The following is a 15,884-nucleotide window of genomic DNA, read 5'->3' on the forward strand; positions in this document are numbered from 1 at the left end:
CTAGCAGATGGAGCTGGAACTGTAGTCACATCTTTTCCTGTAGCATCCCCAATAAACCCAAACAGCGATGCCCAAAAGGGACCGTTAGATACATTGAACCAAAGAGCTCTGACAGTGCTACAGGACATGGGATGGAAAACCATCAATTGGTCAAAAGTAAAAAACCATTACCCAAGAAAAAAATCGAGAGCCCAGCCGATTTTATGGCACGGTTTCAAAAAGGGCTGAGGACATGGGGAGGAATCGATCCGGAGGCTGAACAAATGCAGCATTGGTGGTTAGTTTGTTTGTTGATCAAGCAGCGACTGGCATTAAGGAATATTTCAAATTACATCAGCCAGGGTGGCAAAGAAACTCTGTTTCTCAAATTGTCACCACAGCCAAATACATTTTCAATGGTAGAGAAGATAGAGAGAGTGAGAAGCGTAAGAAAGAGAGGCGCGAAGAAGCTTCGATGCTTGCAGCCGCGCTGACACAGGCACACTACCTCTATTCAGGAAGGGGCCGGGGAGGCGGCCCAAGGGGGCGTGGGAGACCCATACCATTTATAGCAGGGAGAAGAAGAGGGCACGGCGGTCCTCCTCCTCAGAGTAGAGGCGGGTTTAGCTAGCAAGGAAAGGGTGGAGGCTAGCAAGTTTTTTAACAAATAATAAATCAATGAACTTCTTCTGCCTCCCTTTCCGCCTTGCAACTTTCTGTCCACGGGCCCTTGTCTAACCGAGAGCACCAGGCCGTGCGTCATAGTGGTTAAAGCATCCGACCAAGAGATGTTAAGAGAATTGCGTTCAAATCCCTCCGGGGTCATCTTGAGCCAGTCATTCATTCCCAACCTGACCTACCTCCCAGGGTTGTTGTGAGTATCGAATGTGTTCAGGGAACCACACACATTGGTAGGGAAGGTGCGATAATAATCAAACAGCCGATACATTCCCTGAGGCCTGTGTTTGCGCGGCTGCGTTTTCCCTCCGCGAATACGTCTCATTCTGAAGTGAAGTCAAGAGAATACAAAGCATTTACCAGCTGGTATTGGCAGGCGTCCCAACGCCCTTTCATCTCATCCATGCTCTGGTTGGCGTTCACCAGTTGGACTCTCAGCCTGCCGCCTTCCTCTTCGTCCTTCTTCTTCTCCTTCTCCATGGCCTCCATACACTGCCTGAGGGACGCGATCCGAGCCTGAGTCTGAGAGCTCTGGTTCTGTAGCTCTGACTGGCATTCGGCCAGTCGGACGGACGGCTCCGAAAGCCATTCCGAGATGTACAAACCCAAGAAGATGATAAATAGGAACCACCCAATGGCTTGGAAGAGGCCACAAATTAGCATTTTTTTCTTGTTTGACATGTTGACGTCCATAGAACCTGTCGGGGACGAAGGGCAGGGGACATAGGCCACCTGTCTACCCATCGAAGGAGAAGTTCAAACAGAAAGAGTTCCTGCTCAGAGTGCGAAGCGAAGCTCTTCGCTGCCTCGTCCCTCCCTCCGGACGTCCTTCTTCCTCCCTTTTCGGAGAATTCACATGATTCAAGAGGAAAACAGGCACCAGTTGGTGGGTGTCGATACTCTAGCCCAGACTCAGTGGTTGGGTGTGGGGTGTTGTTGAACCGTGGGTTGTTGCATTGTCTGAATGCAGCGCATTTTCAGCGGGGTGGCTCATTAACCCCCTTGAGCAGCCCAGCAATGAACCATGGGTTCTCAAGGTGGAGAAAATTAAGCCATGCTGCAGAAAACGCCCTGGGTTCAGACAACGCACCAACCCATGTTTCAACAAACAACCCACGGAGTGTGGGTCGGCGTGTTGTGCGGACCCATAGCCAGGGTACGGGTGTACCTAGGTCAGGCTTGCTCAACCTTGTGCCCTCCAGATGCTAGCTGGGGATTGATTGATTGATTGATTGATTACATTTATACCGCCCCCATAGCCGAAGCTCTCTGGGCGGTTTACAAAAGTTAAAAACAGTGAACATTAAAAAGCATAAAAAATTTTAAACCATCAGAAACATAAACAGTATAAAAACAACGGTATCCATTTAAAAACAACAGTCCTGGGGTCCGTTAAAAAACAAACTTAGTTAAATACTGTTAAATGCTTTTTATACTGCATTTTGTAATTATGCTTTTAACCTGTTGGTTGTTTTATTGTGGTTTTAATTTTTGTGAACCGCCCAGAGAGCTTCGGCTATTGGGCGGTATAGAAAATGTAATAAATAAATAAATAAATAAAATGCCTGGGAGAAGAGAAAAGTCTTGACCTGGCACCTGAAAGATAACCGTGTTGGCACCTGGCGAGCCTCATCAGGGAGATCATTCCACAGTCAGGGGGCCACCACCGAAAAGGCCCTCTCCCTTGCGATGATGGGAGTTAGAGTTTCATTGTAGCCTCTCAGTTTTAGTCGCCTCGTTGTTCAGAAAGAAAATCTGACCGCACCGACACTTTCTCGGATAACTAAATTGATCAAAGCTGACTCACACCCAGGTGCTTCAATGACAGGATGGAGAACTCAGCCGCGACAGACGTTTGACATTTCTGAGAAACGCTTTCGAAAATTCAGACTCTTTTTAAAAAATAAATAAATGCAGACTTTGAGAAACGAAACATGTCCTTGTGGTTTACACAGGAAGCCGTTGATCAAGTTGGCTAGGTGGTTTTGAAGAATTATTATTATTATTGTTGTTATTATTATTATTATTATTTTAAAAAGAGAGGTAAACTTGAAACTGGTGCCAGGAGGAGGTTTTATGGTGCAATCTCATGCATGTTGACACAGGGGGGAAAAAGACCCAGTGTGGTGTAGTGGTTAGAGCATTGGTCTGAGGAGAGCTGGGTTCGAGTCCCCGTTCAGCCGAGGAAACCCACTGGGTGACTTTGGGCCAGTCACAGACTCTCAGGCCAACCTACCTCACAGGGTTGTTGTTGTGAGGATAACATGGAGAGGAGGAGGTTTAGGTATGCCGCCTTGGGTTTCTTAAGGTGGAAAAAAGGTGGGATATAAATGCAACAATAAATAAATAAGTCCTACAACCCTCCAGAGAGAATTTTCAGGCATAGCAGGAAGTAGGCTTAGGGTGACCCTATGGAAAGGAGGACCGGGCTCCTATATCTTCAAGGGTTGTATAGAAAAGGGAGTTTCATGACATGTCATTTGTACGCCTGCAGCACCTGGTGAAATCCCCTCTTCGTCACAACAGTTCAAGCTGCAGGAGCCTTGCCCTCTTTTCCATCTGGTCAAAAGGGCAGGGCTCTCTTGACCAGATATTATTATTATTATTATTATTATTATTATTATTATTATTAGTTACGTGATGTGCTCTCATTAGACTCGTGTACAGACTTGCACACGTTCTAATGAGACTCACACCCTTGGCAATAGAGCGTCTGTGGCTAAGTAAGGCGATACTTACTCAAGAAACTTACAGCACTGAAGGGGATAACGCCACAATGGCAGATTTATTGAGGCTGAAACAAATACAAAGGCACAAGCTAGTTTTGGGGAAATTAGCTGAGCAAGTAGAGGCTTAGAAGCAGTTTCAAGACTGAAAAATAGACTTTTTGAGACTTAAGTAGGGTGACCCTATGAAAAGGAGGACAGGGCTGTATAGGGTGACCCTATGAAAAAGAGGACAGGGCTCCTGTATCTTTAACAGTTATATTGAAAAGGAAATGTCAGCATGTGTCATTTGTATATATGGGGAACCTGGTGAAATGTCCTCTTCATCACAAAAGTTAAAGCTACAGGAGCCCTGCCCTCTTTTAAATCTGGTCACTCTAGTATAGCTCCTACACCTTTAACTGTTGTGATGAAGAGGGAATTTCACCAGGTTGTCCATATATACACAAATGTCACCTGCTGAAATTCCCTTTTCTATGCAACTGTTAAAGATACAGGAGTCCTGTCCTCCTTTTCATATGCCCTAGACTTAAGAGAATACACACAGAGACAGCAGGGGAAAGAGTAGTGGGAATCTTTAAAGGCAATATACCTTTCCTTGGGGAACTCCTGGTCTTAGGTGAAGAGGCAAAGAATACAGCGAGGCAAAGCACTCACCCATGGTGCTTTGGAAAGTCTAGTATGCCCTGTGTTGCTGGTTCAAGAGAGAGCGAGAGAGCTAGCCTCCACCCTTCCCTTCAACTTGAGGGTTTTTGTATGATCTTATCTAAAGATCGGCTTGCTATGGGAACAAAAGAGGGTGATTTGGGATGATAGTTGTACTTGATGCAGCCTGAAGTTCAGCCACAGGGCTGCATTAGCAGGTGTATGACCAGGTATGACTCTTGCTATCCAGCATTCATACTCTGCTTAGTTTGTCTCTGGGGCATGCATTTGAAGAAGTCTATCAGGAAATGGTTACTTGACCTAGGCCTTCTGTGAACGCTCTCAGTCTGTAGGTGGGGTTTTGGGTCGCTTCAAAATGGAGTCAGTACTGCTCACAGAAGCTACCTTGTAACATACTGAATATAATAGTATTAATATTCTAATAATACTTTACAATGTGATGATATGGTATTTTAATGTGTGCCGCTTAGAGATGTTAATATACCCAGTGGTATAAAATTATTATTATTAGTAGTAGTAGTAGTAGTAGTAGTATTGCGTCCAGTTCTGGGCTCCACAATTCAAGAAGGACGCAGACAAGCTGGAGCGTGTTCAGAGGAGGGCAACCAGGATCTCTTAAAAGGTTGCCACTCAGAGGAGGGCCAGGATCTCTTCTCGATCCTCCCAGAGTGCAGGTCACAGAATAATGGACTCAAGTTAAAGGAAGCCAGATTCCGGCTGGACATCAGGAAAAACTTCCTGATTGTTAGAGCAGTGCAACAATGGAATCAGTTACCTAGGGAGGTTGTGGGCTCTCCCACACTAGAGGCCTTCAAGAGGCAGCTGGACAAGCATCTGTCGGGGATGCTTTAGGGTGGATTCCTTGTAGGTCCCTTCCAACTCTGCTATTCTATGATTCTATGATTATTATTATATGATCTCGCAAAGAAGCAAAGCTCAGAGAATGGCAATAAGGGACAGGACCTTCTCTGTGGTGGCCCCCCAATTATGGAATGCTCTCCCCAACGAGGCCCGCCTCGTGCCCACATTGCTATCTTTTCAGCGTAGGTTCAAGCTTTTCTCTTTCCCCAGGCCTTTAGCAATAAGTGACGAGTTTCATCGATCCTGGGTCTGTTTTTATAGTTGTTTTTAGATATATGTTTCTGTGATGTATGTTTATGTGGTTTTTAAATTCTGTATATTGTTTTTAATTGTTTTTAATCTTGTGTAAACCGCCCAGAGAGCTTTGGCTATGGGGTGGTATAGAAATAATAATAATAATAATAATAATAATAATAATAATAATAATAATAATAATAGAAGAAGAAGAAGAAGAAGAAGAAGAAGAAGAAGAAGAAGAAGAAGAAGAACCAAACACATTTCTCCACCCACGCCTAGCTCCCAGCTCACCCCAGACTATGACCACACTGGCAATGGCCTTGTCGTCCAGTTTTTGGTGTCTGTGCCCCAGGAATTTCTATCTCTTCTCCACGTCTGTCCTGAATATTCATGTATTTGAGATGAATATTCAGCGAATGAATTTGCCGCTGCAAAGGTTTTCACCGGGGGAATCGTTCGGCGGATGACGTTCCAACCTTTCGCAACCGTGTTTTGCAGGAGCATAGCTAGGACGAGCAAAGGAGAAAGCGGGTGTTCCTAGCGTACGCTGTTAAAATACATTTTAGATGTCGAAACAGAAAGTTTCCCAGGAGAGGGGAAGAAAGGCAGGCGCTGTGTGTGTGTGTAGAAGGAAATGCCACCAAAGAATCTCATTCTTTGGGTTCACAAATGACATTTACAGTGTATTCCTATCCATGTCTACTCAGAAGTAAGCACTGTCAATTTAAGGCTTACTCCTTAGTAAGTAGGTGTAGGGTTATTTAGTATATTTTCCAATCTCCTCTTCTTCCACTCCGTGACTACCCGAGGCGATATACAATAATATATACTACAAACAAGAAGGATCTTGGAATTGTTGTAGATCACAAGCTGAATATGAGCCAACAGTGCAATATGGCTGCAAGAAAGGCAAATGCTATTTTGGGCTGCATTAATAGAAGTATGGCTTCCAAATCGCGTGAAGTACTGGTTCCTCTCTATTCGGCCCTGGTTAGGCCTCATCTAGAGTATTGTGTCCAGTTCTGGTGTTAGCAGTAGGGTGACCATATGACCGGATTTCTACTGTAAGCCGGTAAATCCGGGAGGGGGAGGGAAATCCGGATTTTTTACAAAGAGCAGCTCTAATGGGAATTAACAAAAATGCTTATAACTCCATCATTTTTTAAGATAAAGACATGAAACTTGGCACAATGGTAGCTCTTAGGAAGGGCTTTAGTCATACCAAATTTGAAACAGATCTGTTCATCCACTGATTTTTTAGGAATTTTTTAAAAATTAAGGTTTTAAAATTATTATTTTTTAAATTGTCATTTTTAAAGATAAAGAGATGAAACTTTGCACCATGAAAGGACTTAGGTAGAGCTTTAGCCACACCAAATTTGAAACAGATCCGTTCATCCATTGATTTTTTAAGAATTTTTTAAAAATTGAGGTTTTAAAATTATTATTTTTAAAATCGTCATTTTTAAAGATAAAGCGATGAAACTTTGTACCATGATAGGATTTAGGTAGAGCTTTAGCCACACCAAATTTGAAAGAGATCCATTCATCCATTGATTTTTTAGGAATTTTTTAAAAAATGAGGTTTTAAAATTATTATTTTTTAAACTGTCATTTTTAAAGATAAAGAGCTGAAAGTTGGCACCATGATAGCTTTTAGGTAGAGCTTTAGCCATACCAAATTTGAAACAGATCTGGGGCCAGTAGCAAACCCTGTTAACAACAACAGCAGCTTGCAATGAGTGAAGATACAGTCAGAAAAAATATTTGAGGGAAGGGGAGAATGTAACACTTTTTATACTGTTGTTTTTATACTGTTTTTATGTTTTTTAAATTTTTGTATACTTTTAATGTTTACTATTTTTAATTGTTGTAAACCGCCCAGAGAGCTTCGGCTGTGGGGCGGTATATAAATGTAATAAAATAAATAAATAAATACATAAATAAATAAAATAACACAAAGAGTATAGCAAAAGCTTCAAAGTACAGCAAAACCTACAAAAGTAGGAGTGAGTGAAGTTAATTTCAGATACATTGAATCTCTCACTTGTTCTTTATTTCAGTGATTTTAACATTAAGATGTTATGAAGAAGAGATTTGTCTTAAATGTGTGCTGTAAAATCAGACTTGTGACCAAGGCTATGTTCGGGTGGGCACGCCCCCTTGGTGCTGGACACGCCCCCTTGGGGGCGACCATGTTGTCCTCCTTTTTGTTTTCCAAAATATGGTCACCCTAGTTTTGAAGCCTACACAGTACTTTAAATTGCAAAGAAGAAAATTGCTCTCCATCATGACTGAAACTAGTAAGGGATACGCCTGCCAGTTGTGTCTAAACTCTTGTTTCTGTGGCACATGAACATCTCCATCCAACGAACAGGCGTGTGGATCTGAAGAGGGTTCTCTTGATACTCCACCAATGCAAAATTCCACCTGTTTGCATTTCTGGAGGATCTGTTTTCCTTTACTTTGATATTGATAACGCACAGCTGTGCATCTCCAGTTCCTTAAAACAGAGATCTGCTGGGATCCTCCCCCATCCCCCGCTCTGGATTTGTTGTCTAGTGATTTACTGATTTACTGTTTCATGGGCTGGGCTCTGTTTCTGTGGGCAATGAGGGTGGGGTTGGAGCACTGAAAAGTCTATTCAACAGACTAAGCACAAGTCCATTCCTTCGACATGGTGTGCTGGAGTGTCATGCTTCCCTCAGATTCGTCTGAGGATGAAGAGGAAGGAGAGGTGGCAGATCTGTGTGAGGGTCCTAGCACAGAAATAGCCCCGGAGCCCTCACTGCCAGAGAATGATCAATGCCCTGCCACAGCCCCTCTGTCTGATTCAGAGGACCAAGTTCCATTTACCCCTGCAGAGCGAAGGAGGCTTAATGTAAAAGAGCAATGGAGAAGAGTTATCTGAAGGCACGCCTCCTCCCATATGTACCTGTCCGGACCCTAAGGTCCTTCTCTGTGAGCCCCTGCCAAAGGAAGTGAGGCAGGTGGCTACCAGGAGGAGGGCCTTCTCTGCTGTGGCACCCCGGCTGTGGAATGAGCACCCTAAGGAGGTTCGCTTGGCACCTACATTATACGCTTTTAGACGCCAGGTGAAGACCTTTTTATTCTCCCAGCATTTTAACAGTCTATAAATTTTAACTTGGTGTTTTAAATTTGTAATTTTGCATTGCTGCTGTTTTTATCTGGTTGAGCTTTTATATTGTATTTTATATTACGGTTTTATACTGTTGTTTTATACTTTGAATGTTTTTAATTTTTGTGAACCACCCAGAGCGCCCCGGCTATTGGGAGGTATAGAAATGTAATAAATAAATAAGAGTGTTGGCCCGTTTAAGGGGAAAAGCCTGCCAGGAGACTGGGGACTAATTAACAGCAGCTGCTCCAGGACGCTGGAGATAAAGCTGCTGGAATCCCACAGGCCGGCACTGAAGTGCAACGTCAGATCAACCCGCTGGTACTCTTTTACCTAGGGTGACCATATGAAAAGGAGGACAGGGCTCCTGTCTCTTTAACAGTTGCATAGAAAAGGGAATTTCAGCAGGCGTCATTTGTATGCATGTAGCACCTGGTGAAATTTCCTTTTCATCGCAACAGTTAAAGCTGCAGGAGCTATACTGCAGCTATTCTGTGACCAGGTTTAAAAGAGGGCAGGGCACCTACAGCTTTAACTGTTGTGATGAAGAGGAAATTTCACCATGTTCTCCATATATACAAATGACACCTGCTGAAATTCCCTTTCTTATGCAATGGTTAAAGATACAGGAGCCCTGTCCTCCTTTTCATATGGTCACCCTATTTTACCTGCTCCTAGACCTTGAACCTTGCCCCATCTAGACACCGTGCCTTCTTTGGATTTTAGACCCTGGACTGGACAATGACCCTTCTTTGCCTTAGTGAATCAGCTTCGAAGACCCGGGAAAATTCCCAAGCCCTGCTTTACCTAACTCTCCCTCCCTCTCTCCTGGCCTTTTTGGATTTATTGCTGGTTATCAGCAGGAGATTTACGGTCATTCCTTGGAAAGCAGCATTAGTCAGCCAGCAAAGCCTGACATGGAGAAGGAGAACTTCCCTGCCCTCCCCTTTCATCTGCAAGTCTCCATTCAAAGCACACATCCCCAACAAAGGAAAAAGCGAGAGGACAGCAATACATGGAGGCTTAAGAGTGCATTAAATCTGCTTGGGGAAAATAATCCAGACTCTCCCCGCAACAAAATAATATGCAAAGTGGAGGAAAAGAGGTGAGATGAGTGCAGGATGACGTCATGTGAGTCCTGTGCTGCACTATCAAATACCAGCCGTAGAAAGAGTGTTAAACCACTGGTGTGATGGAGTTCAACATCAGCAGAGGAGGCGGAGCCATTCCAGAAGAGACTTCCTGATCTTGCTCAAGACAGGTTCTCAGAGTGCTTCCCTTCTATGCAAGGGGGAAATGTTCTAAGAAAAGAGAACATCACGGTGATGGATGAGAACAAAAGGATCCCATTCCAAGCGGGAGTGCTCCATGTCCTGGAGGTTTTGGAACCAACACAATACTTTGAATTGCAAAGAAGGCAGTGGAGTGACATGGCTCCCATTGGGACTACGGTTCATTCCCCCTTTTCCCTTTAAGACTGAAGCTAGTAAGGGATACGCCTGCCAGTTGTGTCTAAACCCTTGCCTCTGTCGCACGTGAGCATCTCAATCCAAAGAACATGCTCGTGGATCTGAAGAAGGTGCTGCCGAAATTGCTTCTGTCGCTGTGGCTGCTGCTTTGGGGGGCTTGGGATTCCAGAGCCGATGACACGTTACACCAGAGGGCTCTGGATCTCATGACAGAAGTCCCTCCAATTGATGGATAGGGTGGTCGTCTTCCTCTCCTTTCTCCCAAATCCCATAGGGCAATGGGCCACATTGTCGTTGTTGACCCTGTGTTCAAACTGGCCTGATTATATTATTTGAGCCTGTGAACAGGAAGGCTTCAATGGAGATAAACACTTTGCTTAAAGAGGCTTAAGAGAAGAGCTGTCCACAAATGACCTCTCGTAATTCCCCACCCTATTTGTGGGCAGAGAAATTTGGAGGAGAAATTCTCCCAATGGTTGGAGAAATTGTTCTCCAGCAATTTCTCACAGGTAGGGCTCACTTCTGGCAAGGGGTGCAGCACATAACCTGCTAGATCTACTATATCATGATTTCAGATACCAAAATGTACTAATGGAGTATTCTTATAGTTGCAATCTATATATGCCATCAGCATTGTCTAAAAGCACAGTTTTATGAATGTCATATTCTGCATACATCTTACCTAGGATTTCTTTGACCTTGAATGGAATCTCTCCACCTCCTCCTCCTCCTCCACCACCACCACCACCACCACCACCACCACCACCACCACCGTGTCACTGCACCCTCTCCAAACAGGACTGCTGTAACTCTTCTCTTGTGCCATTTTATCATCCAGACACAATGATCTGCCACTGAAGCTGAGATGGTTTTACCAGAACAAGCTGAGCACAATTGACTTAAGGACCCTCAGCACCACAAATACCAATCTACAGAAGCTCCAGGCTGGTCATGTTGGTGCTCAGGTAGGTGCTTTAGGAACTGAGGAAGCTGAGTTATACCAAGTCAGCTTATTGGTCCAGGAAGAGGGACGCCTGAGTGGGTGGCAGATGATGTCATTGTCCCTGCTAATCAAAAGGTCTGGGCAATTCGACCCTGCAAGGCCTGGCTCCACTACTCCGCTGAGTGTATGGTCTAAAGTAATTCTCAGAAACCTCTGTAACATGAATGGGTTTGGTGGCAGACATATGAAGATGCCTTAGGAGACAAGCCCTTGAATACAGATATATTTTTAAAAACTAGCCAAAGGGGCAGTTTTAGCCTGCACAAATCTGAGACAGGATTAAATAAATATATGTTTCTTTCAGTTTTGGTCAGTGTATATCCTCTGCGGTGCTCAAAACAGAGACGCAGTGCGTCTCACCCTGGAACAGATCGATGTAGTCAAACGGATGTGTAAAACCTATGAGGAACTGGAACTGGTGACATCTTCACAAGGTGAGCTAAGGACCTCTCAACTGGGTTCTCACATAATGACAACCCAATGTATGGGCTGAGTATGGGTTGTTGTCGTAATTGTGGGTTGTCATTATGTGTGAACTTCGTACTATGATTTAACTATGTGTTGCATATGTCTTGAAGTGTTCCAATGGATGGGTTGTTGTTGTAATCATGGGTTGTCATTGTTAGATCTGATCATCAAGTGTTCGAGAAACTCAGCCTATCATAAAGGAGCAGAGAATGAGATAGTTAATCAGTTAGAGACATGTTTGTACGATGTTCTTTATTTTGAGTGGTTAGTATCTCTTCAGCTGAAGATTCTGTGTATGGAAACCCAAACACCAGGAGGAAACAGATTATAGTAGATACACAGTCACGTATCTAATCAGAGAGAAAAGTCAAGTACTGGACAGGATTAAAACATATGTGGCAATGGTTAGCAACAGATTCCAGAGGAAGCCACAAATGATCCGGACAGCCAATGAAGGTGAATACATGGGGAAGAATGTGATGGAATATCTGATGTGAGAAGGAAAAGAACATCAAACTACAGTGCCATATACTCCGGACAAAAATGATGTGGCAGAAAGGAAGAACGATTCCATTATAGAAATGGCAAAATGCATGTTGTTTGATGAAGAGTTACCTAATAAGTACTGGGGAGAAGCAACTATGATGGCAACTTATTTGCAAAAGAGATTGCCAGCCAAAGGGGCAAGAAGCACACCATATGAGTTATGGGATGGGCACAAGCCAAGCATAGCACATTTAGAAGTTTTTGGTTCCAAGGCATACAGCTACATCCCAAAGAAGAAAAGGACCAAGATGGATCTTAGAGCAAAAGAAGGCATACTCGTTGGCTATACACTGGGATCAAAGGATACAGAATCTTGGTCACTCAAACAGACACAATCAGAGAATGCCGTGCTGTATGTATTTATGAAACTGAGAAATCAAATGCAGAAGAAATGCTAAATGCTGAAATGAGCTCATCAATAAAGGAAAATGAAAATCCACAACAATTATTAGTGGATTTGGGACTAATAGAAAAAGCGCCTTAAGTACTTAAACAAGAAGAAGGAAATACTGAGTAAAGTGTCAGACATTCAACCAGGTCAAACAAGGGAAATCCACCCAAGTGACTCTCTTAACTCGCCAAGGCTGAAGCTATATCAGAGCCCCTGACATGGGAAGATGTAGCAAAGATGCCAGCAGCAGAAAGGGAATGATGGAGCAAAGCCACTGAGGAAGAGATTGAATCTCTCTAGCTCAGAACCAAACCAGAACACTCGCAGAATTACCTCCCAGAAGTAAGGAAGTAGGGTGCAAATGGGTTTTTAAAATCAAACATGATGCAGAAGGGGAGATGCAAAGATACAAAGCCAGACTGGTGGCTAAGGGATACTTCCAGAAATGTGGCAAAGATTATGGTGAAATGTTTGCTCCTGTCGTAAAGCGCACCACCATAAGAATTCTACTAAGCATAGCAGCATCCAGAAAAATGCATGTCAAACATCTGGATATAAAGACTGCTTTCCTACATGGAGAGACTGAAGAAGACATATACATGGAACAACCACCTGGATTTGTAGAACAAGGAAAGGAACACCTTGTGTGCAAACTGAAAAAAGCATTTATGGCCTAAAACAAGCCGGAAGAGCATGGAATGAAAAACTGGATCAGATGCTCACCAAGGAAGGATTCAGACAAAGCAAAGTAGAGTCCTGTCTGTACTCAAGATTCGGAGATAACAGATGGACATACATGTTAGTTTATGTGGATGATCTGATCTTATGTTACCAAGATAAGAAGGACTGTGATGAAATCGTGCAACACCTGAACCAAGAAGTGGAAGTGAAGCAGTTGGAGACATCACATATTACCTTGAGATACAAATAGAAAGGGAAGAAGATGGAAGTTACTGTCTTAACCAAAAACAGAAAATTATAGATCTGCTTGATAGCATTGGCTTGAAGGATACAAAAGGAGTGAGAATTCCTAGGGAGATAAATTATCTTAAGCAAGATGGAAACAGCCCAATCTTGCCAGACAAGAAGTATAGAGAAGCAATTGGAAAGCTTCCGTGACATGGCCAAACATAGCTGCAGCTGTGGGAATCTTGTGCAAAGAAACCAACTTACCAACCCGAAGTGGTTGGAATGCAATGAAGGGGTTGTGGAGGTACCTAAATGGAACTGCACATCTAAAACTAAAATTGCCAATGAATGACAATCCCAAGCTGATGGGGTATGTAGTTGCTGACTGGGATGGAGATAGCACAGACAGAAAATCTACACGTGGTTATTTATTCTTTTATGGAGGTGGAGCCGTTAATTGGGCTAGCCGAGAACAAGTAAGAGTTTCCCTCTCTTCTACTGAAGTGGGATATGTGTCAGCAGCACAAGTGTGTCAAGAACTCATGTGAATATGTCAGCTTTTACTGGACTTTGGAATAGCTGAGCCAGAACCCATACAACTCTTTGAGGACAACCAAGGTTGTATCAAACTCTCGCAAACAGAGAAACTCAACTTTCGGAGAAAACACATTGACGAAAGTATGAAGGCTTGCAAGATCAAGCAACTGTTGAAATGGAGTATTGCCCAGCAGAAGAAATGGTTGCAGATGCACTTACAAAGCTGCTCACCAAAGACAAGTTTGAAAGTCTAAGAGAGAAGATGAATCTCATGAACTTGTGCACTCACTGTTGAGAAGTGGTGTTAGATGTGATCAACATTGAGTGTGGAAGAAACTCAGCCTGTCACTAAGAGAAGAATGCAGCAGAGAATCAGATCGTTAATCAGTTAGAGACACGTTTGTACGATGTTCTTTATTTTGACTGGTTAGTATCTCTTCAGCTGAAGATTCTACATGTGACCCATAATGCAATTCTCAGGCTTGCTTCCTGGTTCTAACTCCTCTCTCTGTCACAGTTATGTTTTCTAATGATAGTTAGTAAAAAGTCTCCAAGAAGTCTTGATAACATTCGTTTTTCTCTCCACTCCTATTCTATTAATGTTTCATTTTTGTTCTAAGCATAGGAAAGGAAAGGAACCTCTCGTGCAAGCACTGAGTCATTACTGACTTTTGGAGGGACGCCAGCTTTCGCTGACGTTTTCTTGGCAGGCCTTATAGCGGCGTGGTTTGCCATTGCCTTCCCTGGCCGTTATTACCTTTCCCCCAGCTAACTGGGTACTCATTTTACCAACCTCAGGAGGATGGAAGGCTGAGTCGACCTGAGTTGGCTGCCTGAAACCAGCTTCTGCTGGGATCGAACTCAGGCCATGGGGAGAGTTTCAGTGCTTTACCACTCTACGCCACACGAGGCTCCTTCTAAGCATAAGCAAATTCATTTTTTTTTGTTCTCTACTATTAAAGAATTGTCTCTAGCATTGTTCTTGAAGAACACACAAATTAAGACTTCCGTCAATAGTCATCACACGTGAACTCCTTACTATGATTTAACTATGGGTTGTAACCCAAGAACAACCAGGAAGAGAACCCATGGTTGGTTTTGGAGTTGTGAACTGTAAGTTAACTATGGGTTGTTTGTCACAAAAAATGGAGAGTTCATAACCCAATGAGAAACCATGAGCTGGGTTGTTCGTGGTTAACAACACATAGTTAAACCATTGTGCAGGGTTCCCACAAAACTGCCTTTTAAAACTTTACATCTGTCTTTCTCTTTAACATCCAGGAATTGCTGATGTTGGCAGAAACAAGATCGCCTGTTTGATTGGCATCGAAGGGGGGCACGCCACTGACAGCAGCCTTGCAACTCTGAGGATGTATTATGAGCTGGGCGTTCGGTACATGATGCTGACACACTCCTGCAACACTCCCTGGTAACCAGCAAGCAAGTGTTCCCTTTTCCTTTTGTAAAGAGGTAGGGTTCTGGGATTGGCCAATACTGGTTAAAAAAACAAACACTAGAGGAATCCACTGGAGTGATGTCACAGAGTTTCAGGACTAGCCCAAGACATTTTGTTGCCTGAGGCAAATAATTCCCCCCTCCATGTATGCAAGTCAAGGTGCATGGTTGTACCATTTCAGGCCATGGGTTCTGTTGATGCCTTGCACTGCATCTTGGTTTACAGGGTTTTGCTATGATCTAATCTTAAACAGAGGTCTGAATAGACCAAAATTAAAAAGGAAGTTCAGCACCACAGGAAGGTCCAGATGGGGATGGGACTAGAAGTCAGTGATCTGTATGTTGCTCCAACAGGGAGCAGAGCAAGTCTGAGCCTTTTGTGGCTGCTTTTAGACTGGTTGGCCACACCTCCATACTGACTGAGACTTTGTCTCCTACAGGGACCTGGCCTGTTAGTAATATAAAGCTGAGTCAATGTGGGAGTGGGTGTGGCATATTAGTTTCATCATGACCCAACTCCTCAAAAACAGATGATGGTCACCTCCTCTAGATGCAGGGGAGCTGAGGTCTTTCTGGAGAACTGGGTCACAGGGATAGGCTTCATGATGCCTTTCTGTAGCCATGTCCTCCCTGAACATCTCTGGAACCTATTTTTGAACCACCAGTCCCAGATTCAGCTGAGAACCTCTCCTCATCTTCAGAGAGGCCCTTGGACAGTTTCTCCTCAGATTCTGCCTCAGCTGTGTTTGGCTTCCATGAGATCCTTCTTGATTAATTCATCATTTTTGCATTTGGGGTTCTTTTCCAGGGCACAGACATC

The sequence above is a fragment of the Elgaria multicarinata genome, chromosome 14, assembly GCF_023053635.1.
Source record: "Elgaria multicarinata webbii isolate HBS135686 ecotype San Diego chromosome 14, rElgMul1.1.pri, whole genome shotgun sequence".
NCBI lineage: Eukaryota > Metazoa > Chordata > Lepidosauria > Squamata > Anguidae > Elgaria > Elgaria multicarinata.